General features: G+C 38.7%; 1 protein-coding gene across 1 annotated transcript in view; it reads left to right on the top strand.

Moving 5' to 3' along the window:
- MAOA (monoamine oxidase A) overlaps nt 1-26,563 on the top strand; it is a 93,324-nt gene that overhangs the window by 24,376 nt on the left and 42,385 nt on the right. Inside the window, exon 3 of the transcript XR_004434727.1 lies at nt 8,390-8,527. The gene's annotated coding sequence lies outside the window, so the exon portion shown is untranslated. The remainder of the gene's footprint in view (nt 1-8,389; nt 8,528-26,563) is intronic.

Below are 26,563 nucleotides of genomic sequence, written 5' to 3'. Positions count from 1 at the left end.
GGAAGTATCAATGGATATTGGAATAGCCAACAGACAACATTTGAATTAGGATTTCATAGCAGCGATTTCAGCCACATTGTGCCATGCTACCCTTCTGTCATTTGCTTCCTACCTTTTTAGATACAGGGATGTATCTAAGCGTATTTCTGCTTTGCTCAGCTCTAAGGGTGCTATACAGCCTTGCTATGCAAAGTATCGTCTGTGGGTCAGTAGCCCCAGAATCAACTGGGATTTTGATACAAATGTGGAATCTCAGGCTGCGTCTCAGAACTGCTGAATCTGGATCTGCATTTTGACAGCATCTCCAGAGGACACTATAGAAGTGCTACTCTGTGGCATTTGTTTGCTTGCTTGCATTAAATTAATGCCAATCCAGATTAAATTTTCTGAGTGCTCCCTTAGATGTAGTCCACTGGGAAGCTATTGGTCTGGGAGTGAGGAGACTGGGATTCTAGCCTCTGTACTGACTTGACATGATGTCTTGGATAAGTCCTATTAGCACTTTACATCTCAGTTTTCTCATCTGACTAATAAGATACAATCTAAATGTCCTTGGAGAAACTCCCTTCCATCTTCAAATTCTAATTGAAGGCAGCTGTTATAGTGCAAACGAAGAGTTGCGTCTTCTGCCTGTATGCCTTTATTAGATATGATTCTTCTGTCATTTTCTGAAAAATATTCCTTCATTTTGGAGGTAGTTATTAGGTTGTCCCTTAGCCCTATTTTTCTTATCTCTAAAGCCTTTTGGTTATTAAACAGGAACATCAGTCATGTTACGGATTTTCAGTTAAGAGCAAGTTTCTTTGTATAAGGGAAATGAGAATTCCAACATACTTGTCCCCATCTGTGTTATAGGCCCCAATTACTTTGCCATGCTGTGTCATTTATATATGTCAGCACCACTCAGGAACCATTATTGTCTATTCAGCATGATATTACACCCCCCTTAGGAATGTGAGAAAGGAATCTCTGAAATGCTTGGAAATTAGGACTTAGCATTTGTACTCCAAATGATGAGAAGGAGAAAAAGAGGGCTTTAAGAAACAGGCATGGAGGCTGGGCATGGTGGCTCACGCCTGTAATCCCAGCACTCTGGGAGACCGAGGCGGGTGGATCACTTGAGCTTGGGAGTTTGAGACCAGCCTGGGCAACATGGTGAAACCCCATCTTTACTAAAAATACAAAAAGTAACCAGGTGCAGTGGTGTACACCTGTAGTCACAGCTACTGGGGAGGCTGAGGTAGGAGAATCACTTGAGCCTGAAAGGCAGAGGTTGCAGTGAGCCGAGATTGCACCATTGTACTCCAGTCTGGGTGACAGGAGTGGAAACCCTGACTCAAAAAATTAAAAATTTTAAAAAAGGAAACAGGCATGAAAATTGTATTTAATAAGAAACTGAAGCAAATATTTTAAAAAATTGCTTCTAATAACATAATCAATTAGGATAATTTTGGGAGGAGATGCCATAAAAGCTGCTGTGGATCTCTGAGTACCAGAATGTCAAATTTGGTATTACCTGGCAAACTGTTCAGATGGGTCTTCCATTAGTTCCAAACTTCCCCGTTTTTCCTAATGTGATTCATCTATGATGCATTAGAGTCAAATTAATAAAGTTGAAATGCCTGCAGGGCTGCCACAGGGTTGGTGTATTTATTTGCCAATATTGTTGCATGTTTGTGACCTCTTCAAAGGCTGAGTAGTGAGATCTAAATCAAGACCCCAAAGACTGAGGTGCAACATAGTAGAATATATTGTTACTGCTTCTAGTGTCTTCATGCTGAACTTCAGGCACCTCGTTTAGAATGTTTTTACTTTGTAAAGAAACATTCTGCAAAATGCCTCACTCTTTTTACTGCTTCATTTAGGATTATTTGCTTTAAATATAGTGTCAGTGTTCTAAAGATACCATGTTTGGAAACTCCCAGGAGTCCTCTTGCTGTCTTTGTTAAAGCCCAGAAATTTATTGGAGTACTGATTCCAGTTTTGTTGTTTATATCTTAAAATGGATGTTGGAGATTAGAAAAGGTTTGAAGGACAGCACTGATGGTTACTAAAAGAGAGAATAAACATTATATGAGGACACCGTAAAGAAGTCACAGAAACACTTCATTTCTGGTATTATGGCAGAATGAAAACCCTAACTCCTCATTGAAATAAGTAACATGCTGAATACAATAGGCTGTGCTCATCTGACATGGAAGTTAGAAATTTGTAGATCTCCTGGATGTTGCATAGACACCTCAAACATAACACATCCAACACTAGACTTCTGATCTTCCTCAAGGCCACTATTCCAGCCACCTTCCCCATGTTAGAGTATGGCAACTTTGAAAAAACTCGGAGTCATGCTCAACACTACCAGACCCTCATTTGTTTTGTCAGGAAATTCTGTTGGCCCTGCCTTCAAAACATATCCAGAATTCAATGCTTCCCACCACTTCCACTGCTATCCCCTGGTGGGAGCCACCATTATCTCTAGGCCAGATTACTGCAATAGGCTCCTGATTTCCCTGCTTTTACTCCTGCCCCCTACATTCTATTCTTTCGTAGTGCATTAGTGAGAGTGAGCCTTTCAAATGTAAGTCAGATTTTAGCATTTCCCTGCTCAAGAGCTTCCAAAGACCCCCCTTCTCACTGACAGTCAAAACCTATGTCCTTACAATGTCCTGTGAGGCTTTAAGTGACCTGCTCTGCCAATAACCTCTGTAACCTCATCTTCAGTTTTTTTCCTTGCTCACATTGTTCTGGCCACTTTGGCCTCCTTGCTATTTCTTGAACATACCAGCAGACTTCTCTGTTACAGTCTTTAGATCCATATTGCTAGGAGTTTTTGCTTTTTTTTCGAGACGAAGTCTCACTCTGTTGCCCAGGCTGGAGTGCAGTGGGATGATCTCGCCTCACTGCCACCTCTGTCTCCTGGGTTCCAGAAATTCTCCTGCCTCAGCCTCCTGAGTAGCTGGGATTACAGGCTCACGCCACCATGCCTGGCTAATTTTTGTATTTTCAGTAGAGACAGGGTTTCACCATGTTGGCCAGGCTGGTGTGTTTTAATTTCTACAGCTGGAGTATTTTCAGTTGTTTTTTGTCATCACTGCATTGTGGTCAAAGAATGTTGTTTTATGGTAACAATCCTTGAGGCTCACTTTATAACCTAGCAAGCACATGGTTAATATCCAAAGATCTTCTAATTTCTGCTGGAAAAGAACGTGTAGTCTCTAAAAGCTATACACAGTGTTTTATATATGTCCACTAGAATAAGCTTAATTGTGCTTCTTTTTTGTTTGCTTAATCTATTATTCACTTTTAAAAGTAAGTTAAAAATTCTCTATTCTACTGGGCACTTATCTTTGTTCCTGTCAAATGTTGCTTACATTTTGAAGGTATATTACTCAGTTTATGCAAGTTTAAACTTGTTTAGCCTTCTGGATCTTTTAGCATTATGTAGTGACACTTATTTCACTGAGATTTATTTTGTTTAAGGTTTTCTTTGATATTAATATAGTTATAACAGCTTACATTAGTATTTGTATATCTCTTTATCTTTCAGTTAGAGTTTTCTTTATTCTGACATTTTTTTCTTTTTTTAAATTTTAGATTCAAGGGGTACATGATTTTTAGTTTTTTTTTGGAGACGGAGTCTCGCTGTATCGCCCAGGCTGGAGTGCAGTGGTGCAATCTCCGCTTACTGCAACCTCCTCCTCTTGGGTTCAAGCTGTTCTCCTACCTCAGCCTCCCCAGTAGCTGGGATCACAGGTTCCCGCCACCTCACCCAACTAATTTTTGCATTTTTAGTGGAGTTAATTGATAAACTTGGTCCATCTGTATTTGTTATGATTTCTTTTTTAAAATGTTTTAACTTTATTATATTATATTATGGCTTTCCATTTGTCCCACTTTAACAGTTTTCCTCTTGGTTTCTTTCTTTCCTCCTTTTGGGCTACTGGTTTTCTTCTTTTTGTTTTCTTTTAAGTTTTTTCTTCTACTTGTTTGGAAGTTGTATAGTCAGACCAATGTTTTTCAGACAGTTTTCCTAACTATATTAACACTCATACTAAATGTAGTCTAAAGTTTATCAATATATTATCTTTCTACTAAAAAATACAAAAACTTTCATGCTTCAGTTGTGAGCACCCTTCTTCCAATCTGCAAACTATAAAAGTATTTCATGTTTGTATGTTTCTCAGACATTATTAATTTTGTTTTATTCTATTGTAGATGTTGCTTAATTTTCTTTAAAGTTTTGCCAGTATCTTTGTTCACTGTCAGTTCTTGAATCTCAGACCTTTTATGTGTAACCATTGTCGTTCTACTTGAAACACACCCTTTCCTCCAATCTGGGTTCTAAACTCTGGACATTTGTCAGCTTGACAAAACATAGTTCTAACAGGTGACAAATTCTACTTAGAATTTCTCTTCCTCTTTTTTCTTCTCTCAGAATAGCAAAGATATTATTTCCCTATCTTCTGGCTTGTATTTTTATTGTTGAAGTCTAATTTATCGTTAAGTCTAATTGTTGATTTTTTTTCAGAGTATGTATGATTTGCCTCTTTCGTTTTCTGAAAAAGAATTGCTTTTGAGAGCTCTTTTCTTTGGTATATACTGCAGTTTCTCTGTGTCTCGATGAGAATTTATTTTTATTTATCATTCTTTGGACCTGTTGGGTTTCTTATCTTCCAACAATGCTGGTAAATCCTCAGCCACTGTTTTTTTATACTAGTTAATATTTTGACACCATCTTCCATGTCTTAACTACCTCCTCAACATATTTTCCAATTCTTTATCTTCGAACTGCATTCTATATAATTTATTCAGATCTAGCCGTTTACTTACTCTAACTATGTCGAATATACTGTTTAACCCATTCACAGAGTTTTTAAAATTTCAATTAGTACATTTTTATTACTAGCAGTTATTTTTTAATCTACCTGATAATATTTTCAGTTTCTTTTCCCCTGCTCCTAGTTTTAATGGCTTATTTTATTTAAAATATATTACATAGTACTTTTAGATTCTGTGTATAATTCAACTATTACGAAGTCTTTCTGGATTATTTTTTCTGCTTATTTTCTTTTGGTGCCTTGTTTGCACGTATGTTTTTTTCTTTCTTTCTTTCTTTCTTTTTTATTATACTTTAAGTTCTAGGGTACATGTGCATAACGTGCGGGTTTGTTACATATGTATACTTGTGCCATGTTGGTGTGCTGCACCCATCAACTCGTCAGCACCCATCAATTCGTCATTTATATCAGGTATAACTCCCAATGCAATCCCTCCCCCTCCCCCCTCCCCATGATAGGCCCCGATGTGTGATGTTCCCCTTCCCGAGTCCAAGTGATCTCATTGTTCAGTTCCCACCTATGAGTGAGAACATGCGGTGTTTGGTTTTCTGTTCTTGTGATAGTTTGCTAAGAATGATGGTTTCCAGCTGCGTCCATGTCCCTACAAAGGATGCAAACTCATCCTTTTTTATGGCTGCATAATATTCCATGGTGTATATGTGCCACATTTTCTTAATCCAGTCTGTCACAGATGGACATTTGGGTTGATTCCAAGTCTGCACGTATGTTTTGTAATTCTTGGCTGTGGGTTGCTAATTTTCCATGGAACTTTATCTGTGTGTAAATTATTTGAGGCCTAGGGGAAAAGGATTTGAGTCTACTTCAACCACCCACCTTGACACTTTAAATTTTCCACCCAAGGTTTTTCATATCATATGGGTAGCGTAAATTCAGATGGAAAACATAAATAAAGATAAGCTTATTTTTTTTTCCTTTTCTGTGTGACAATTCTGAGACCTGCAAAATAATGGAAAATATAAAGTTGTGGATGCAGCTAAAGCAATACTTAGAAGATATATAGTCTAAATTCTTCCATTAGAAAAGAAAAAGGCTATATGTGAATAAGCTAATCATGCAAAGAGTTAGAAAAGTAAGAGCAAAATAAATCCAAAGAAGGGGTAAAAAGGGCACACATCAATGATATAGAAAATGGACAGCCAACAAAGAGGATCCATAAAATAAAAGTTGATTATTTGAAGAGACCTATTAAAGATACACAAGAGGTGTCCGATAAGATTTTTCCAGAAAAAGAAACACCCCAAATAAATAAGAGATGAGAGCCAGATGTGGGGCTCACGCCTGTAATCCCAGCACTTTGGGAGGCTGAGGCAGGTGCATCGCTTGAGCTCAGGAGCTCAAGATCAGCCTGAGCAACCCTAAGTCTACAGAAAATACAAAAATTAGCTGAGTGTGGTGGCACACACCTGTGGTCCCAGCTACTCAGGAGGCTGAGGTGGGAGAATTCGTAGACCCCGGGAAAGTCGAGGCTGCAGTGAGCCATGATCATGCCATTGTACTCCAGCTTGGGTGATAGAGTAAGACCCTGTCTCAAAAAATAATAATAAAAAAAGATGAAAATGAAGATATAATTACTGATGCAATAAAGAATAATTAAATTAAAAGAAGATGCCATGAACATTAAACCAACAGTTCTGAAACATATATGAAATGTACATATTATGAGAAAAATATAATTCATCAAAGTTAACATTGATTTAGTCTGGAAATAGAAGAGTAGTGCTTTAACCTAAAAATAAATTAAATGTGTAGTTTAAGATTTTCCCTAAAAAAATCACCACGCCTAGATAGTTCTACAGGTATGTTCTACATAATGTTCAAAGAATGGATCACTTTATTTACATACAAACCTTTCTACAGAATAGAAAAAATTATGATCACTAAGGAGATTAGCAGTACTCTAATGCAAAAAACAGACAAGGCAGTAGAAGAAAGGAGAATCATAGGCCAGTCTCAATATTACTTACATAGATATGAAATTCTAAACAAAATGTTAGCATAGATATAAACATAGATACAAAAATTCTCAACAAAATGTTAGCAAAGCATATCCTCCAATAGAAAGATAATATCAGGTTGGGTAGCTCCAGGAAGGAAATGTTGAATAATACTAGACAATTTTCTGGAAATAACAAATTAGGTTAATTATAACAAAATACAAAGAGACTAGACAAGTTGCACTGTATAGACACACACACACATGCACACACACACATCTTTAAAGCATTAAAGAGCCAGCAAGCTAACAAGATAGGGAAGAATCACTGGGCCAACATCTGGAAAGGATTAACCTATTTTTCCCTGGGTGGCAGGGGGAGTTGCTAACCACTGAAGAAGCTCCCGAAGGCTGAGCAGTGCTTTGGACCTAGTGCAAAGCTAGGGTGACAGGTCAAGTCCAGAACCCCATGAAGTATGTACTGATTTGTGGGAGAGTGTTGGTCAACTCCTTGTGCTGTGGAGTTGGGCTGCATCTAAGGACCAAGGGTGAATGGCAAGAAAGCTAGGTCAAATGTGCATTTTGGCCCAGCCTCAAATCCTCTCAGGTACTGCAAATGGGATAAAGTTATCTAGTACTGTGAGGGTCCCAGGCTGTGGGCAGAAGCAAACATAAATCCTCTCTGAGAAAGATACCATCTTCCTAGGATTCAAATGATTTCTGCATGTTTTCAAGTGCAATGAGTGGCATTCAATAAAAAATAATCAGGCAAACAAGGAAAAAAGGCATGACAACATGCTTGAGAACTGGTATACACAACAAAATAGACACAGACCCTTTAGTTATTAAAAAAAAAAAAGCCATGGAGGGGTTGCAGCTCACCAATATTCAATTTATTGATTAAATCATTGGGACTTGCCAATTAATAAAAACAGCTGAAAAGCATGGAGAACTGTATTTATGAGGGAACCCAGAGCCTCCCATTCCTACTCTCTGGGAGTGAGGGTAGCTTGTGAGGGCCACTTGAGGGTGACAGGGAGGAAGGCCAAGTAAATAATTTTAGTTTATGATAGAGGGTTTGCATATTTGTAAATAATTTAGTGATATGTGAATCTTTTTATACCTTCTTGTATTCTTTTCCTATGATGCATTCTTTCCTGGAAGTGTTTTAAAATAGCATCTAGAACCATCAATGTGGACTGATTTAAGATTTCACCTGGTGGAAATTAGGGAATTAGGCTTTGGGTAGCTTCTCCAGTAATAACACCAGAGACAAACTCACATAATAATTTAAATGTTTTGTAAAGGATCTAAACTGGCAGAATATACTACAGTGTTCTTTATCTTTTATGCATTGTGTTGCTGAATTGACCTTACCAATAGCTTTGCCAAATGATGGTGCTTAGTGATGAGTGTTAGACAGGATTGTGCCCCAGTTCTTGAGTGGAAGAGGAAAGACTGCCATTTTCAGTTGCTCTTTATAGGGGAGACATAAGGCACAATTAACTTTTAAAAAAATAAATGGTTTTTTTTTTTACAAGACACATTTTTCCAAGTTTTAACTAAAGTCCTCTGACCAATTTTTCTCTTTTTGCAGAATGAGCATGTTAATTACGTAGATGTTGGTGGAGCTTACGTGGGACCAACCCAAAACAGAATCTTACGCTTGTCTAAGGAGCTGGGCATAGAGACTTACAAAGTGAATGTCTGTGAACGTCTTGTTCAATATGTCAAGGTAAGGCTGACTTCACCCAAGTGACTGATAGGGAAACATTTTATTTGAGAAAACATTTGATTTGTTTTTAGTTATTTTTCTTTCAAAGCAATTGTTAAATAGGCTCTTGACTTTTGAAGTAGTATTTGCCTTTCTTTTCTTCTTTTCTTTTTTTCTTTTTCTTTTGAAAAAAATCGCTCAAGTCTCCTGGAATCACTGCAGGATATTATGACTTGGCTTGGCCTTCCTCCCTGTCACCCTCAGTGGCCTTCACAAGCTACCCTCACTCCCAGAGAGTAGGAATGGGAGGCTCTGGGTTCCCTCCTAATGCATTTGAAGGGCACTGGGGTGGGGGCGGCAGGTGCCTGCAACAGACATGTGCACACACACGCACACACACACACACACACGCACACGCATGCACACTCCCCTCCCCCAGCTGCAGGCAATCCCTGAGCGACCTAGGAAGCAACTCTAGAGCCCCAAGGAACACAAGAGTTTGAGGCCACTTCTTTAGCCTTTGAACTGGTTATTCATCCTCATTCTTACCTGGCATTATTTGGAATGCTTTATTTCCTCTGTACCTGCCCTTCACTCTTGGGAAGTCTAGCTTGTTTGTGCAGTTTCCTACTGTTTAAACAAGAGATTGTTTAAACTCTAGCCACTGATATCCACAGCTGTTGCCAGTGTTTTTCTTTCTCACTGAAGCCAAACATGGAGTGGCTGGAGTCTGGAAACATGCCTTGAGAAATCAAATTTCCCATCTGACATTGCAGCCTACTTCCTAGAGCTAGTGTCACTGAGGAAGGGGTTATTTACTCATTCTAATGTCAGAATTCCCACACCAATAACCACATCACTTCTCAACAAATACATCCCTTCCCCTACTCCACCTTGGGCAATAACTGTGGGTCTGGAGGCTACAGGGCTTGGGGTGTGTCCTGGGAGTTGAGGATACTTGTGACATATGTACACTGATACCCAATCAGAAGAGACCAGAAACCTTTGTAAACTCTGATAGCCACATGGTTTCAGATGCTTGGGATAGTCTGGTGGTGACAGACGTGAAAAAGCAAATCAGTAGTCTTTTTATTCTTTTCTTTTCTTTTTACCTTTAAGCTCTGTTGGACTTGAAAATCAGTAGTCTTTAGAAAAACTGTGGGTTAAGAGGTCAAGGGAGGAATGAAGAAAGTATAATAAATTTCACAAAGTATTTAGGAACTCTGGTTACAACAGAGTTGTAAGGATCAAAAAGGAAAAAAACCCTTTGCTTCCTCATTTTCTCTTTTCTGCACTGCACAGTGGACTAGTAAGTAATAACAACAGTAAGAATAATAGCTGCTAACATTTATTAAGCACTTTTACCTGTATTCTCACATTTAATATAGGGAGAGAGACCAAACCCTTTGCACTCAACTACTAATTAAACAGTCATGTAAATTCACTCTCCACTCCAACCAGGAAGCAAATGAGTGTGATGATTATCTTGGAATCTGAGCAGATTCATGCTGATAAGATTCAGAGGCTGAGAGGTTTTTAGTTTACCTGGAGGCTAACAATAAACAACAACTAAAAGCTTTTTATGCATGAACTCATTAAATCCTTACATCCACCCCGCTAGGCAGGCATTATCATCCCCATTTTAAGTATGAGAAACCAGAAGTTCAAAGAGGTTAAAGTGACTTGACAAGGCTATAAAACTCCTAACAGTCTACCTAACCCCTGAGTGCGTGCTCTTCATTATCCCAATATATGGCCTAGGAAATGAAACTGAGGACTCTGAATGGAGATGTGCTGGACCTCCAATGTTTGTTTGGCCACACACACATCTATAGTAAGATATCTCACTGTCAATATCACTGAAGCCTGGCTCATATGATAAGGAGATGCAGTCATTGAAAGACCACTTTTTTTTTCTACTTTCTTACTCTTCTTCCGGTTTCATGTTCCTTTTATGTACATTTTAAAAACTGGGAAAAACTGGAAATTTACAAGTATGTCCTCAAGCTAGGTACCTGCTAGTCTCCCAGCCACGCCCAGTCTAAAACTTGATATTGGGCTGGATGTGGTGGCTCACATCTGTAATTCCAGCCCTTTGGGAGGCCAAGGTGGGAGGATCATCTGAGACCAGGAGTTCTAGACCAGCCTGGGCAACATAGTGAGACCTCTTCTCTGTGAAAAATAAAGAATTAGCTGGGCATGGTGGTGCATGTCCTGTAGTCCCAGCTACTTGGGAGGCTGAGGCAAGAGGATGGCTTGAGCCCAGGAGGTCGAGGTTACAGTGAGCCATGATCATGCCACTGCGCTTCAGCCTGGGCAACAGCGCAAGACCCTATCTCAAAAATAAAAATAAAAAGCACGATGCTAAGGTGATAGTTTGAAAGTGGCACCCACAGCCAGCTTTTGTAAGTAATTTAGCTCCTCGTTGTTCTTGATGGAGGCAAGGTGGGGTTAAAATGATAAAGTTCTGTTTGAGAATTTTGACTTTGCCTGAAAGTGATCAACAGATCTTGACATGCTGTCCAATCTTCCCAACAGGACCTTACAAATTACATATCTTAAGTGTCAGACTTTCTGATGTCTCTGAAATTTTCTGGGAACCCTGCTTTCTAGGAATCCAGATGTAATTGTTCTGTACTTTGAGAAGGTCCTGGTGCAAGCTTAATAGAGGATGAACTAATGGAAAGACTTAAGGAGATGATGTATGCCACATTAGGTGCCTAAGTAAGGAAAGAGAAATTGTAAGAGTAGCATCCAGGGTCCCTTTTTTGATATTGTTGCTGCTGCTGGGCCCGCTGTAAGGTTGGATCCACACTACCCTGATAGTCCTGTTCCTAAGGAAAAAACAACCTCAGCTTTCTGGAGGGGAGAACTGCTCAACTTCTACCATATTTTTCTTTCACAAAAATACAAATATGGCTGCACTGTTGCTTAATCTACTGGATAAAGGCATCTTGCCATGGCATTGGACTTGGTAGCCCGAGGCTGTTTTCAAGAATGTAAGGCAGAAAATAAAATAAAAACAAAAAAAGAGGCTGGGCGCAGTGGCTCACGCCTGTAATCCCAGCACTTTGGGGGGCCAAGGCAGGTGGATCACGAGGTCAGGAAATTGAGTCTATCCTGGCTAACACGGTGAAACCCTGTCTCCACTAAAAATACAAAAAATTAGTCAGGCGTGGTGGCGGGCGCCTGTAGTCCCAGCTACCAGCTACTTGGGAGGCTGAGGCAGGAGAATGGTGTGAACCCGGGAGGTGGAGGTTGCAGTGAGCCGAGATCGCGCCACTGCACTCCAGTCTGGGCGACAGAGCGAGACTCCGTCTCAAGAAAAAAGAAAAGAAAAGAAAACAAACAAACAAACAAACAAGAATGCAAGGCATTGTTAACCTCTGGATCTTTGCCGTTGCATGGCCATGCACATCAACACAATGGTAATATTAGACCATAATTATTGCATATGTAGCATGTGGCAGGTATGTGCTAAAACACATACCGTGCCTATACTTTGGACAACAAATGGCACCTTTAAATCACAGCCACTGTGGTTGATCCCTCAAGGTCAGTACCACTCCCGTAGTAATAATAATGACTACCCTCCCTACTGAGCTCCTAGTATGTTCCAGGCCCTGTGCCATTATCTTACTTAACCCTCCATTATGTTACTTAACCCTCACATGGATCCTAAGTTAGGGGTTATTTTGCCATTTCAGAAAAAAGTCTGAAGTTCAGAGGCCCAGTAACCTGCCTAAGAGAGTAAGGGAATTCAGATTAAGGTCTTTTGACTTTATGCTATCTCTTGCTAGTCCAGATTCTACTGTCAGGGACTGTGGACTCCAGGAAGCTGCCTTACAGTTTGTGCTTGTCCTGGCTCTTTTTGGCAGCTCTCTTCTGATGGTCATCCTGTGTCCTTCATTGTGTCCCCATATGCAGTGCTGGTGACCATTTTGCTCAATCTTTTGGCCCAGAAGCCTGAAAGAGCAGTGTTAACTACCTGCTATAGTACAATCACTGTGCCTTGGTTATTGTTTGATGGATGCAGTAACTGGAAAACAGCCATTTAACTGTCAGAAAATAAATGTCGAAGCTCTATTTTGAATTTTAGTACTTATTTACAAATAGCTACCCATTTAAGATGGTAAGCATCATTCTTTTCATTGAACACTTAATCTCATCAAATGAAAAGATGAAAAATAGAAATACATATCATTAAACCATCCTCTCACATACTTTAACCTTTCAGAGAACACGTATTTTCACCCAAGGTAGACAGCAATGTTAAGGCAAAAAAGTAGTGGGTTGGTTAAAGTTTAGTTTATTTGATCTGAATGAATGCCTTTTTGCTAGTGTTTTCCAATACATCATATCATTTCTGGAATGAGAAGTACTCGTTGTAGTAGATGTTTTTATGATGATCAGGAAACTATATTAGGGAAAAGCGGGAAGATATTTAGTTCAATATTCCAGATAAGATGGTTAATAAATTGTATACTAAAAGTAACTCTACTTATTTTAAAATGTCTTAACTCTCACTGTTTTTCTCTACTTCTAGAGGAAAAGTGGGTGTTTCCCCAATGTGACAGTGTATTGGGTTAATAATGCAAATTGTCTTTGTGACACTTTCTGCATTGCTTTGTGACAACTTCAACTTTCATAATCTAATACAGTCAATATTCGTTTCTGTAAATAACACTGAAATGAAGAGGAGGATTGCCATTGTCTACATAAACCAATCAATAATCTTTGTGACCCAGATTGCTTCAGCTCTTAAATTTTCCCAATGCGAAACTTTGAAGAATGTTTAAATTGTTTAAACACTGTCAACAGTCTGTAACACATCTAGTGTCCGCTTATTCTAGGAAGGTTTTTACTATTCACCAAGGAACTACTCGTTACCTTTGTTAGATTGTGTTTACAGTGCAAGTTTTGACAAGACAGTGTGCAGTTCCAAGCCTGAGCCTCTCAGATGAATACTGAGGATACACCTTAGTACTGAGGATACACCTTAGTGATGTTTCCTCTACCTGATCCCTTCTCTTTCTGAGACTATGCCTATCTACACATTCATAGAAGATTCACATTGATATGCTAAATTCACTCATTGCTTAATATTTATATTTATGTATTTGAGAGAAATATGTATTTACAGAGCAAAATCTACTCTGTACCAGATATTGTTCCAGGCTGCAGATAGAGTGATGAACAAATGATCAAAATTTCTACTGTCATGGTCCTTCTAATCTAAAGAGAGAAGACAAGTAAACAAGAACAGTAAATAAATATTAGTTAACATTTTTGCCTGTATCCTTCATGGATCTTGTGAATAGAATCCCTCTTCTAATTCTGGTTTAGTAGATCCTGATTCTTATATAATAGGTTCCTGACTGGTTTCTACAGTGAGCAGCTTTTATGAATTTTGTGAATTTGACATGGTTTTATTGGGGAGATTATATCTGATCTGTGAAATTAATATAAATTAATCATATCGTTGTGAACCTTAAAGGTAGATTCTTAAATGGCATCAGCTAGATACTTTTACACTTGATCTTAGCCAAAAAGCCAAGAAGCAATAGCTAGATATGTTTAAAACGTTCCATTCATCAGTTGGGCGCAGTGGCTCATGCCTGTAATCCCAGCACTTTGAGAGGCTGAGGCAGGAGGATTGCTTGAGCCCAGGATTTTGAGACTAGCCTGGGCAACATAGTGAGGCCCCATGCTACAAAAAATTTTTTTTAAATATAATTTTAAAAATAAATAAAATAAAACATCCTCTTTATCAGTTCTTCTCTTTGCATGGCATAAGGGAAGCAGCTGGACCTGACTGCCAAGTGGATTGATTCATTACTTGCCTTAGTAATAAGATACTCCATCAGTATGAGTGTGTTTCATTGAGTTGTGGAGATCTTTTGTTAAATTTTGCAGTGCTATGTGTTGCAGAAATAATGAAAATGTTGGATTCCATTTTTTTTTTTTTTTTTTTTTTTGCTTTCCGTGAGTTTCCACACATCATAATGCAGGTAGGGTGAGGGGTATGGAGAGGGAGAACCCAGCCAGAAATGGAGCAAGGCATTTTGCAGAGGCTACGTCAAAGGAGAAATTGACAAACATGCATTCTCACATTCTTCCTGCTTTTCACATCCTCTCTAAATAAAAGTAGAGACTATAAATATATACCACCCATTTGTTTTTAGAGAATGGTGTGATAAAGATTTATTTAAAACAACATAGACTTTGCTGACAGTAACAGCTCAGCAAGCATTTTTTTTTTCTTTTTTTATTAGTTCTATTCTTCCCACAGCCCTTTACTCCAGGTTTCTATGCCAACGACTGAAATCAAAGGCTTTTCATAATGTGTATGTTCTGGAATACTAAGTAAATTTTGTTGTTGCTAAGAGGAAAACTTGGTTTTAGCCAGCAGGCCATGCAGAAAGCAGAGTTTGTCTTAATGCTTACCAGATATAACCCCTCACTTCTAATAGAGTTTGACCCATGGCTTATATTAGAATTTCTTTTAAATAAGGGACATTTCATTTGAAGTTTCTTTTAGCACCTTGTCCATACCCACTCACAGAAGACGTTTCTTTTGTCTTCAAAGAAGGATACATTTTCACTTTCAATCCCTCTCAGAAGGAAACTCAAGAAGCAGAAAGTGTTAAGTCCTTGTAGGGATGTTACTTGTTGTATATTTGCCTCCTTTCTTTTAAACACCTGAATTCATCCCTCCTGATTCCATGCTATTAATATTGCCTTCCATCTGTAATGTACCGATACATGTTTTACCTCACTTGAGCTTCCCAATGGTCCTAGGAGTAAACAGCATTATTTTCCCAACTCAGAGAGCGTAGGAGCCAAAGTGTGGCTTTCCAGCTCTGAGCCCAGTGTTCTGTGGGTTACATCACTTTGTTTTTTATTCCAGAGTTAACTTGTGAACTCTTCTAATAAACTGCTCCAAGATATGACAAAAATCACTTTATCCCAAAAGGCTCTGGAGTTGTAAGATGCCACTTTGGAAACAGGGACTCCTGTGGATGTAGGTGTGGTTGTTCATGGGAGCTGTATGTGACACAGTTCACATTTCACAGTTCACAGTTCACAGTGGTTGTACATGGGAGCTGCATGTGGCACAGTGGCTTCTTCTCTTCTCTTGCACCCTGAACTGTAGTCTGAGAGGTCCTCTGGCCTTCAGTGAGCACCTGGCACTAAACAGCCCCCAGAGTGTCCCAGTTAGGCTTAGCAGGCTGAAGACCACAGATGGATTCTATTATTTTATTAAAATACTAAGTCTGGAGGTCTAAGGCATGGTTTGAAATTGCTGGCTATATATTCTTTTTGTTAAATGATCCATGTAAACTTATTATTCAAAGTATGGCCCAAGTATTGGCCAGTATTTTATGTTATGCCATTATATCCTGCCTGATTAGGATTTGAAGTGGTTCTTGACAGGTATTACTAATTTGGATAAGTCAGGGTAGAAGATAGAAAAAACAAAACAAACAAACAAACAAACAAAAAAACACCAGTTAGGTAAGGACGGGCAAGCGGTAACAGGCCTGTGCTCATGGTAAGAAATTATGTTTTGATGATAGAAATGAGATAATACAGGAGGGATTGCTTTCTTATCTCAATTACAATTCTGAGTAGGTTTTAAAAGCAGAGAGGCTAAAAATGTTTACATATTTCAGTTTGATCTATCCAGTATCCAGTATAAGGATATATGAAGATAGCTAGTAAAAAATTAGTTTTTAGTAACTTTCATTCTTTTTTCCCCCCCTCGCTTTGAAAAGACTTCATTTGCTGCTTGTGAGTTCCCAGAGAGCTTAATGGCAGAATCCCTCTTAAAGCTCTGCATTGTTTAGAGAGCTAGGTCAGCATTAGTCATCTCCTCTCAGAGGCTCCTTCTTCCTATAAACTCTCAGGGTTACATCTCAGATTTGGTTTCAAAAATATAAAGTTTCTACTCAGCGACAACCCAATATATAGCAAAATAAGTTAATTATTAGATTTTTTCTTCCACCCATTTTGTTTTCTTTTAAAAAAATGGTAAAGTGCACTAACATAAAATTTATCATCTTCACCATTTTTAGGTGTACAGTTAATTCAGTAGCATTAAGTACATCCACATTGTTGTGCCACTGTCACCGCCCATCCATCCAACAGAACCCCTCTCATCTTCCTTCCATTCATTTCTAATAGGGACTAATTCACTACAGGAATTGTTTTCTAACCATTCATTGAGAAGTAACCTAGCATCACCCCCCGACTGGCAGCATAGAAAGGGAGTTAAGTCAGACACAAAGGATTTCTCTCACACTCAGGCTGAGGGACTTTGTGATCACACATAATCATGTAGGGCCTCAGCATTTGGGTTAATGGCCAAAAGAACTTTGTGAATGGAATTAAACATCATATGAGCAGCTTCCTCAAGAGAAAATTGCTCTAGTCTGCATGATAACTGAACTCCCGGAGGTTCTGACCTTTCAGGTTAGAATGTAGTTGTCTCTCAGAGGTTAAAATCTCCTCCTTCCTCCTTGCTTTCTACTTCCTTCCTATTTCTTCTCAGCAACCCCTGTCCTCACCCCAGTGGCATGCACATTACTCCAGTCAAAAGACTCAATTATTGATCTTTAATTTTCAAACTTTTGCAAAGTAGCCTTCTAACAGTTGAAATCTTAAACAGCCTCTAACGTCCAATGAATCCCATATCTAGTCCATTCTGGGCACTTCCTGAAGAAGGGAAATTCATTTGTCCCATGATCACATGTGAGCCAGCTAGAAAACCTTTTCTGTCATTGCCTCATCCTGCCACCTAATAGGATCGATGCTGCCATGTAGCCCTCTGTATCACATGCAGACTCAAACCTTTTTCATTTCTATGTCAAATTCAATGAACAGATACCTTTTGAAAACCTACTGGGCCACAGAGTTTTAGTAAGTGGCTGTTACTCCTACTTTAGAGATAAGGGAAAGTTATAATAATGAGAGTGGTTCAAGGTCCTACAGAAGTGAGAAAGAAAGAGGGACAGACATAAAAGCCTAGTTAATTACTAACCTTTGCAAACACAGAGCTTCAAACCGAAAAGAGACAAATAATGATAATAATGTCAATACCTGATATTTGACAGTCCAGTACTAATTTCATAGCACTTCATTTTAGTTTTTGCTTTATATTTGGGTTTTATGCAACCAGAAGAAGAAAATACTTGATGGAATCACAGAAAGCCTGAGTGTTAATTAAGTTCAGTGTAGTGAATGCTTTGATCCTGAAGGCTGTGAAACTGAGTCGTTTTCATTTAGAAGACTTCTCATGTCAGGTTTTTCAAACAAAGAGAATGATTAGTAAACTATTCAATTACCTTTCATTCCTATAGCTCTTCTGTAATTTGTAAGACTCAAATGATACACACTGAACCTCGGGCTGAGATTTAGTTTTATGTATTGCCAAAGTACACAGTAGCCTAGTTTCCATAGCCATATCTAGCAGATAAATGTCTCTGAAAAAAAAAAAAAATCAGGCTTCAGAGACAATGGAGGAAATCACTGTGGCTCACACTTGCAGACCAGCAATGGGTGACAAAAGTGGACCCTGGGACACAGACATGGGTGCAGTCACTAATTGACATCATTATTTGAACATCCACCAGTGGAGTAGCCCTGAGTATCTGTGGCTTTTCCCATCTGTAAATTTAAAAAAAAAAAAAAATACTATTCTGATTTTAAATGCTGGGAAGATGGTGCTAAGAGCATAATGACTCTTAGTTCATCCACCCTTTCATTCCATGCCATCACCCTATCTCTGCCATCATGGTTATAAAGCCATCACTGAAGTAACTTCATCCAGTAGTAGGGGGCAGGGCCACATCCTCCCAGACACTGTGATACACAAGGTGAATGCACTCACTTAACAGCTTAGCTGACAAGAAGCTCTGCTTTGCCCTTGGCCCTCTCTACCTGCTCTGATATACTTTCTCACTGCACTGTCTTGTTAGGAGGAGGACGGGCTGAGGGCAGAAACTCTGCGTGAAGCCCATGATGCACTTGCAATTTTAGCTAGATGTACAAGCAGTTTCCTTCCTTTCTCCTATTTGATTCAGTGTTGTGGAATGTGCCCTTTTGTCCAGAAGGGATACAAATGAAATTGTATTCCCACGTGTAACATTTGGAAAATAAATATTCTGGTTATCACAGCTTCTCTTTCATTGCATATTTTCCTGTGTTATGTCATGCTTCTGCCAGTGCAAGCCAGAATGTGAAGTATGCCTAGGGGAATATTTCTCAAGTTTTTTCTAAGCAACATTAATCTTAAAAATACTTTGCAAAAACAGGGCATTTGGTGGTCAGATAAATTTTGGAAGTGCTCCGTATTCTATCCCTGTCTTTGATAGTCAAGGTGCCCGTTAACAAATTAGGAGTCTTAGGAAGCCTGGCAATAAAAAAGACTATTGAACACAGACCGGGATTTCCCAGACTTACGACCATGGAAACTATTTTCATATAACACCTGTAAAGATCAGAGTAAGAGATGCTAACACAGGAGGTGTTTTTAGAGATTTAGGTTCACAAATTATCAAAACTACTCAGGAATAAATAGAAAATTGAATAGACCTATAATAAGAAAAGAGATTGAATTAGTAATTTAAAATATCCCACAGAAACAAACCCATACACAAATGGCTTTACTGGTAAATTTTACCAAAAGTTTAAAGAAGAATTAATACCAATTCTTTATAAATTCTTCTGAAAAAATACAGGAGGAGGAAAGATTTCTCAATTCATCCTGTGAGGTCAGTATTATCCTGAATAACAAAACCAAGACATCACAAGAAAACTACAAACCAATATCCCCCTATATAGAGATGCAAAAATCTTCAAGAAAATACTAGCAACTGAATCTAGCAATATATTAAAAGGTTATACACCATGACTAAGTAGGATTTATTCCAGGAATGCAAGGTTAGTTTAACATACAAAAAGTCCAATAATGTAATGCACCACCATATTAATAGGATGAAGGACCAATAGCACGTGATCATCTCAACAGACAGAGCAGAAACATTTGACAAAATTTAACGCCCTTTTGTGATAAAACCACTAGAAAAACTAAGAATAGAGGAGAACTTCCTCAACCTAATAAAGGGCATCTACAAAAAACCCACAGCTACCATAATACTCAATGGTAAAAGATTGAAAGCTTTCCTTCTCAAATCAGGAGCAAGACAAGATATTACTCTGGCCACTTGTATTTAACATTGTACTAGAGATTTTAGCCAGGGCACTTAGGCAAGGAATCCAAAAAAAAAAAAAAAAAAAAAGAGAAGAAAAATTGTATTTGCAGATGACATGATCTTGTATATAGAAAATCCTGATACTCACTAAAACAACTCATAAAACTGTTAAACAAGTTCATCAAGGTTGCAGGATACAAGATCAATATTCAAAATAAATTTTATTTCTATACAGTAGCAATGAACAGTCTGAAATGAAATTAAGAAAAAACTTCAGAAAATAACTTAACTTAAAATAGCATCAAAAAACAATAAAATACTTAGGAATAAATTTAACCAAAGAAATGTAAGACTTACATACCTAAAACTACAAAATATCATTGAAATAAATTAAAGATGTAAATAAATGGAGGCATCCTGTGTTCATGGGCTTAATATTGTTAGGGTGACAATATTTCCCAAATTGAACTATGTTTTTAACACAATCTCTTTCAAAATCCTAGCTGACTGTTTTTGCAGAAATTGGGAGACTGATCCTAAAATGTATATGTAAATGCAAGAGACCCATAATAGCCAAAGCAGTTTTAAAAGAGAAGAACAAATTTGAAGGACCCACACCTCCTGATTTCAAAATTACTATGAAGCTAGTGTGCTAAAACAATGCATACTTGTATAAAAACAATGTGTACTTGTATAAGGATAAACATATTGGTAAATGGAGTAGAACTGTGATTTCAGAAATAAACCCTTACATTTATGGCCAACTGATTTTTGTCAAGGGTAGCAAGGCAACTCAGTGCAAAAAGTAAAGTAAGTTATTTCAACAAATGGTATTGGAACAACTGGATATCCACATGCAAAATAATGAAGTTGGACCTCTTCTCACACTATACACAAACATTAACTCATTTTAGACCTAACTACAAGAGCTAAAACTGTAAAACTCCTAGAAGAAAAAATAATAAATCTCTGTGAGTTAGGCAGTGATTTATTTGATGATACTGAAAGCACAAGCAACAGAAGAAAAAATAGATAAACTGGTCTTCATCAAAAAAAGGTTTTGAAGTGTTGTCATTTGCATACCATCAAGAAACTGAAAAGACAATCCATAAAATGGGAGAAAATATTTTCAAATCATATATCTGATAAAAGAACTTGTATTCAGAATATATAAAGAACTCTAACAACTCAATAATAAAAAGACAACCCAATTCAAAAATGGACAAAGGACTTGAATAGATACTTTGCCAAAAAAAGATATGCAGATGATCAATAAGCATCTGAAGAGATATTAGGGAATGCAAGTCAAAACCACAATGAGATATCACTTCACACCCAACAGGATGGCTGTAATAAAAAAGGCAGATGTTAGTAGGAGTTGTGCAGGATGGGGCGACATTGGAACCCTCATCCATTGCTGCTAGAAGTGTAAAATGGTGCAGCCACTTTGGAAAATAGGTTGGCAGTTCTTCAAAATGCAATGTGAGAGAAAGAAGAGTGACTACTAATAATTAAGGGCTTCTTCCTGGGGTAAAGAAAATGTTCTAAAATGAGATGTGGTGATGGTTGCATGCTCTGTGAATATACCAAAGACCATTGAATCGTACACTATAAATGGATGAATTATAGGATATGTGAATGATATGTTAATAAAGCTGTTAAATAGCCTTTTGTCCTCACAGTGTGATATTTTCATCTTTTTTCACACTTCCCGTTTCTCCTGAGTTAATGGCATCTGTGAAAGAGGAAAACTATTTTTTAAAAAAATTCTGTCATTATCTTTAATTACAAAAAAGCTGCCAGAAGCACTCATTATTGTTTCTATCTTAACTGTTTTGTTTGTAATTTCTGTATATAACTAGAATCCCTTGGAAAAGACGACATAAATTTCTTTTAAAACCCTTCACTGTTGGGGCTAGGCACAGTGGCTCATGCCTATAATCCCAGCACTTTGGGAGGCCAAGACAATAGGATCACTTGAGCCCAGGAGTGCAAGACCAGCCTGAGCAATAAAGTGAGGCCCCATCTCTACAAGAAAAAACAAATAAATAAAAATACAAAAATTAGCCATGCATAGTGGCACACACCTATAGTCCCAGGTTATTTGGGAGGCTGAGGCTGGAAGATCACTTAAATCTGAGAATTTGAGGCTGCAGTGAGCTGTGATCACAACACTACACTCCAGCCTGGGTGACAGAGAAAGATCCTGTCTAAAAAATTAAATAAAACCCGTCATTGTTGATGATATTTATATCTGAGTTTAATGGTTCTCTTTTTCCAGAGATGGGACTGCACAACTCAGGCGCCCATTGCATTGGTAGCTGTACAAGTCTTGAGACAGAGGCTGAGAATATGAAATATCAGGTCATAAACAAACACATAGGAATGTGCTGCCAGCCCTTGAAATGATGTGAGAGGTTATAGATAATTTGGTATTCGTAAACATGGAGCAGAGCATGAAAAATGTAAACCATAAGACTGTGCAAATATAATAACAAATGTGAGGATGGATAAGTTCCCCAGGGAAATGGGAAAGGGGTGGGCAGAAGGAAAGGAAAAGGCTAAGGATCAGACTCTGGGGGATTCAGTGGATCATAGAGGAGGGGTCTTGGGGTACTAGGCTGAGACTTGGGACAACTAGCACTATCTGATGGGGTGGTATCAAATTCAGCCAAGTGCTAATGGGATGGATACATCCCTTCATATCTGGCTAAAAGGAGCTCATTGGTGACCCTAGAGAAAAGGGCACCCATGGACTTTTGAGGATACAAGTCAGATTTTAGAAAACAGAAGGATGTGAAGGCAATGGGGGCATCATTTGAGTGAGACTGTGAAAAGAATGCAAAGAGGATGACAAATGAAAAGGATAGATGTCTCCATGTAGGTTATGAAGGCTTTTTGTAGTATGTTTGAAGAGAGCTTGGATACCTGCATTTGGAAAGAGGAAGATAATGCTTTTGTTAACTATTAATACAACACAAAACTGCCATCCTATTTAATGGATCTCTTCTTAGAGATTTTAAAATGTAAAGCATTGTTATAAACTATAGAAAATAAATCAAAAGATTCATCTTACAGGCTTTGTCACCAAACATGGGACTAGAAGGGTCTCAAGGTATTCATATAAGCTGGACAGGCATATTTCTAAATTAATCTGGAAGATAACTCTTTATCTTGAAGATGATTAAAGAAGACTATTTGGCAGCTTCCCCAGTGACCTATGATACTCTAATAACGCTCACTTCCTGTTGCTTAACTCAAATATAAAAGTACAGAGAGATGAAACTCTCTAATGTGCCAATCAGGAAATGCTATTTTGCTTACTATAAACTTAACTTATCTTATAGAACCAACAATAAAGAATTATGTGGGAGCCATAAACTGCTATCTCCTGGCAATTGTCTTCTGTTATTATGAACATTAGTAGATTGAAGATGTAGTTTCTCAAAGGGACTTAAGTGTTTGGGGGCACGGTTCCAGGGACATTGCGTTCTGCTTGACATAAACAGTTTCTGCTGTATCAAAGACACTGCCCTTTAGAGATTAATGGCCACTTTGGAAAACTAGTAAGCTTTCAGAGTGTAGGTACAAAATGAACTTGACTATTACACTAGATTTTTTTTCCTTTTATTTTTTATTTTTTTTTTGTTTTTTGTTTTGTTTTTGTTTTTTTTTTTTTTTTTTTGAGACGGAGTCCTGCTCTGTCGCCCGGGCTGGAGTGCAGTGGCCTGATCTCAGCTCACTGCAAGCTCCGCCTCCCGGGTTTACACCATTCTCCTGCCTCAGCCTTCGGAGTAGCTGGGACTACAGGCGCCCGCCACCTCACCCGGCTAGTTTTTTTGTATTTTTAGTAGAGACGGGGTTTCACCGTGTTAGCCAGGATGGTCTCGATCTCCTGACCTCGTGATCCGCCCGTCTCAGCCTCCCAAAGTGCTGGGATTACAGGCTTGAGCCACCGCGCCCGGCTTTTTCCTTTTATTTTTAAAGAGCAGTAATCATTTGGAAGTATTCCCAGAGCCCCTGCTTCACCCTCTTAGGTCGTAAAGGCATTCCTTACTGAGAAGTGGCTTAATATTGAGAAACTGCTGACACCTTCGTGAGAAAACTATAGAATCACATTTTGGAGACTGAGAGGGTCCACACTGTCAGGCAGTTCTCACTCAGCCAAGAGACATCTTCCAGGCACCCCTACTGCACTACTTTAGAGATTCGCACATGCGAAAGTGTTTCCCCACATACGTGCATTTATTTTTAGCAGGTTTGGGTTTTCTGTGAAATGAGAACAGAGAAGCCAGAAACTGATAGGGGTGAAACTAATTGATGAAATCCTTTATCAACAGCAAAGGAGTTTATGTTATGGCCTTTATGGTCTTCTTGTTTTTTTGTTTTTTGCTTTTTCTTTTTTTGAGACAGAGTCTCGCACTGTCACCTAGGCTGGAGTGCAGTGGCACGATATCAGCTCACTGCAGCCTCTGCCTCCAGGGTTCAAGCAATTCTCCTGCCTCAGCCTCCCGAGTAACTGAGATTACAAGTGTCCACCACCACGCCCGGCTGATTTTCTTTTTTCTTTTTGTATTTTTTGTAGAGATGAGCTTTTTTGTTTGTTTGTTTGTTTGAGATGGAGTCGTGCTCTGTCACTCAGGCTAGAGTGCAGTGGCATGATCTCGGCTCACTGCAACCTCTGCCTCCCGGGTTCAAGTGATTCTCCTGCCCCAGCCTCCCATGTAGTTGGGATTACAGGCACCCGTCACCACGCCTGGCTAATTTTCGTATTTTTTTTTAAGTAGAGACAGGGTTTTGCCATGTTGGTCAGGCTGGTCTCGAACTCCTGACCTCAGGTGATCTGCCTGTCTCGGTCTCTCAAAGTGCTGGGATTACAGGTGTGAGCCACCGCCTCTTCTTTTAAAATATTCCGTGGTTCCCATTTCTAAAATGATTGCCAGGCCAGATTTTCCTCTTTCCTTGAACTCTTTTCTTCTCCTGCCACCTCTGTTTATCAAGGCTCAGATCAAGGGGTCTTTGGACCTTGTGTGAAATCATACTCAAGTTGGCATCTTTCTGTGAAGAACTTCATTAGGAATGTGGGACACATTTTGTTGAGTTATATTTATACTACTTTTCTTTATGTTCCCAGACTATTGAGAATATTTATTTATTTATTTATTTATTTATTTGTTTTTAAGACAGAGTCTTGCTCTGTCGCCCAGGCTGGAGTGCAGTGGTGCAATCTCGGCTCACTGCAACCTCCGCCTCCTGGGTTTAAGCAATTCTCCTGCCGCAGCCTCCCGGGCAATATTTATGTTTTTTAATAAAATTTTTTTTCCAAAGCAAAGATCAGTTTTGCATTAGACTATTCCTTGACTACACATGCATTTTACAGAGGAAAGTGTAATTTTTCCAGATTTCAGTTAAGGGAGGAATTATAACAAGGACCAGCTGCTCTGAGGCTGCCCCTGAGCTATTACTTAACCTCAGTCCCTCTCTTCTCCATAGCTATTTTTGTTTTCTATGTAAAATACCTTTGCCCATTTCTCTCAGGGTATGTATTAGCATTTTCCAAAGTTGTTTATGTTCCCTCAGTGGTCGTCTTCCACCCCTGAAGCATCTTGAGTCTCCATTTTTACTCCTTAGAAACAGAAAAGGTACACGTGGAAGATTTCTAAGTTTCACATTTCAAAGTTCTCTTTCTTTTGGGAAAGAGAAAGTCAGGAAGTTTAAAAATGCCTTTAGAACAAACCTATCTCCACATTCCATCAACTGTACAGGAGGCAGGAAAGTATGTTTTATGAGCAAAGGCTTTGGGAGCAGGAAATTTCCCTTCTATGAGGTACTAGCTACTGCTGCTGGGCTTTAGTTTCCTTATTTATAAAATGGAAATATCAATAGTGCTTGCCTTCACAGGATTAGAGTGAGCATTGCGTGAGATAATGCATATAAAGGGCTTTAGCCAGTGTCAGGCATGGAGAAGGATCTCAATAAATGTTAGTGATGATGGTGGTGATGATGATAAAGGATTTGGAGTCTCAAAAAGTTGTATTGCAGTGTTACAACGTAACATTTTCAGATAAGAAACGAGATCACATATTCTGCCAAGGTTATTTGAATTTGCTATGTGGAAGGGAAAAGTACTTCTCTGTCAGTTTAATGGCCGCCATATATTCTTACTCAGGAGGTGTGCATACACGTGCTTGTGATGTTTTGTGTCCTTGCCCTGATGGTCAGGAGTTTTGTTTTAGCCTTTTAAAAAATCCAATACAGCTCTCAGTATTCTGCAGTGCATGCAGTAGACTTTCTACAAGTAAATTATTTAATTAAAAAATCAAATTATCGTGCAAATTATACTGGTAGAAAAGATGTGGCCTTATGAACATTTACAAGACATTTATTTTTAAAGTAAAAGAAATTAAATGAGCAAATAAGGCCTTATAAACTACCTATTTCTGGTCTATTTCCTAGGGACTCACCTCACCCTTGCTTTTCTTAGCACTTTGGCTGTTACACAATGAAATGAAGTTAATAGTTTCTAATGATGAATGAGCCATCTTCATGTTAGAGGTCTTGGTACCAAGCAATAGAAACCAATTCAGGCTAACAAGAGGGAATGTACTGAAAGGAAAGGAGAAGACCTACAGAACTGATGTGAGGCTGGAGGACCACACTTGAGAATGAGCAAAGAGCGTGAGAGCTCTGGCAAGTTAGGGGCAGGAACCATAGCCATGGTCTTTGTAGCAGGAAGCATCTGCTCAGCACTTGGCCATGGGGAAAGAAAACCCACAGTCTACTCTCTTCTCTACATGGGTGACCCACTCCATGGCCAGAGTCCTCTGAGAGTGTGACTGGC

Source organism: Trachypithecus francoisi, unplaced genomic scaffold, assembly GCF_009764315.1.
Source record: "Trachypithecus francoisi isolate TF-2019V2 unplaced genomic scaffold, Tfra_2.0 Lachesis_group6, whole genome shotgun sequence".
Classification (NCBI taxonomy): domain Eukaryota; kingdom Metazoa; phylum Chordata; class Mammalia; order Primates; family Cercopithecidae; genus Trachypithecus; species Trachypithecus francoisi.
This window is presented reverse-complemented; position numbering and strand designations above follow the sequence as displayed.